At 53.8% G+C, this 2,394-nt stretch overlaps 1 long non-coding RNA gene across 1 annotated transcript; it reads right to left on the reverse strand.

Moving 5' to 3' along the window:
* Window positions 1–506: 506 nt before the first annotated feature.
* On the reverse strand, window positions 507–2,266 carry LOC111534622. Its single transcript, XR_002729149.2, has 3 exons — window positions 1,609–2,266; window positions 898–1,038; window positions 507–816 (listed from the first exon to the last, which is right to left on the reverse strand). It is a non-coding gene; the product is annotated as an uncharacterized LOC111534622 (long non-coding RNA).
* Between the last annotated feature and the right edge of the window lie 128 nt (window positions 2,267–2,394).

The following is a 2,394-nucleotide window of genomic DNA, read 5'->3' on the forward strand; positions in this document are numbered from 1 at the left end:
ACAGGAGAGAGGCCAGAGAAGGACACACCACGAGGAAGGGAGGAGGACAAGCAGAGAGAAGGAGGCAGAGTCGGAGAGAAAAAGCCCCGGAGACAGGGACCGAAGCAGGGGGTCAGAGAGAGAGACAGAGACACACACACACTCACCCACTCACACACACACACACACACACACACACACACACACAGAGACAGACACACAAAGACAGACACGCACACAGATACACACAAAGACACACAGATACAGACACACAGAGACAGACACATACACACAGACACACACATAGATCCACACAGACATAGACACACACACACACACACGCAGACAGACACACACACAGTCACAGAGATACAGACACAGAGCTACAGACACACACACAGATACAGACACAGATACAGAGGCACACAGACGTAGACACACACAGAGATATACACACACAGATACAGACACACAGAGATACACACACGACACACGTCACACAAAACATACCATACACGACACACACTCATACACATACAATACAATCACACAACACAGGGTGAAACTGCCCAGTGGTGAAGGGGGAGATAATGAAAACCCAAGGGCCGCCTCTCAGAGACAGCTTGAGCCCGGCCAAGGCAGGAAGCTGGAGCCACCTCTTGTACCGCCAGGAGTTCTCCAGGCTCCAGACATGTTCCCAGACCCCAGGGGCCCCCACCCCGAGACCCCAGAACCCCCACACCACAGGGCTTGTCAGCTCCCAGGCCGGGGGTGTGGCCCACCTGGCTTGTCTCCGACCACGTGGAGTACTTGAGCCTGGCTCTCATCCCCGACGGGCTGCAGGGAGACAGCAGGAGTCACGGGAAAGGTGGCACTAGGCGGGCCCCTGGCCTCCCTGCCACCCAGCACGGTGCTCACCACGTCTGGGTGGGTCTGGTTGGGCAGCTTCAGCGCCTGCAAATAGAACTGCTCCTCCAGCTGGGCCTCCCTGGGGTACAGAGGAAAAAGCTTCTTCCGGATCTCCCGGCCACGTGCCCGCAGACCCTGGTACCTGGGGTCCTGGGGGCAGCACAGGTGGGGTCAGCCCGGGAGAGGGTCAGGACTCCTTCAACCAGTGTGAGACCTTGATCCTGACTGGCAGAGCTCCTGTGGTGGACATTCATACCTCTTCTCCAGACCCAGCATCCTGAATGTCTCTGCAGAACTTCCCTCACCATCACATGGTAGGTTCGTGGGGAAAAGAATCAGGCCTGGCCAACTAGAATGTTCTATTGCCTTGGCCACAATGACTGGCTCAGAGACAGGCACCTGACGCCAGCTGAACTCATGAGAATCAGCCCCAGGACTTGAACCAGAGCTATCAGGAAAGTGCTTGACTTTGCCTCCCACTTACAGAAGGACAGAAAGCTGGCCTGGGAATGGGAGGAACACAGGACCAAACATGGAGCCAGCGCCTGGATCCAGCCGTACCTGAAGCCAGTTTTAGTTCCATGCATCAATAGAGCCTTTTTTTTTTCCCCCCTTAGACCTGTTTGAGCTGTTTTCTGTTACAAAAGTGGAATAGTGACTGGCAGGGTATCCTCCCTGCCCACCCCCAACCCTGGATAGGACATCAACTCTCCACAGTACCTGCTGCACTTCACCACTGTCCTGGTTTGCCTGGTAGAAAAGAGACAGGGTGGGTGATTAGGTTGATAAAGTTGAGGGTGGGGAAGAGAAAAAAGAGTGAAAGGTCAAACAAGGCCAGAGGATCTTAGTCTCCTGCTCTGTCAGTGCCTAGCTGGGTCCCTCTGCAACTCTGTGCTTCTGTTTCTCTATTGCTAACACTACAAGGAGGCAAGATAATTAACAGTAATCACAGCTGCGGCTCCGTGTAGGAATTGCTGCCTCCATGCCAGGCTCCATGTACAGGGCTCTCCCATGCCATGATTTCTTCATAATCCACTTTAGGAGGTAGGCATTCATGGAAACCCTGTGATAACGGTTTGGCTGTGTCTCCACCCAAATCATATCTCAAATTGTAATTTCACCTGTTGAGGAAGGGACCTGGTGGGAGGTGATCGGGTCCTGGGGACGGTTTCCCCCATGCTGTTCTCGTGATAGTGAGTTCTCACGAGATCCGATGGTTTAAAAGTGTTGGCAGTTACCCCCTCTGGCTGTCTCCAGCCACCCTATGGAAGAGAAAGTGCCTTGCTTCCCCTTTTGCCAAGATTGTAAGTGTCCTGAGGCCTCCCAGCCACGTGGAACTGTGAGTCAATTAAACCGCTTTTCTTTATAAATTAGCCAGTCTCAGGTATTCTTTTTTTTTTTTGAGACGGAGTCTCGCTCTGTCGCCCAGGCTGGAGTGCAGTGGCGCGATCGCGGCTCACTGCAAGCTCCACCTCCCGGGTTCACACCATTCTCCTGCCTCAGCCT

Source organism: Piliocolobus tephrosceles, unplaced genomic scaffold (assembly GCF_002776525.5).
Source record: "Piliocolobus tephrosceles isolate RC106 unplaced genomic scaffold, ASM277652v3 unscaffolded_24383, whole genome shotgun sequence".
In the NCBI taxonomy this organism is placed as follows: Eukaryota; Metazoa; Chordata; class Mammalia; order Primates; family Cercopithecidae; genus Piliocolobus; species Piliocolobus tephrosceles.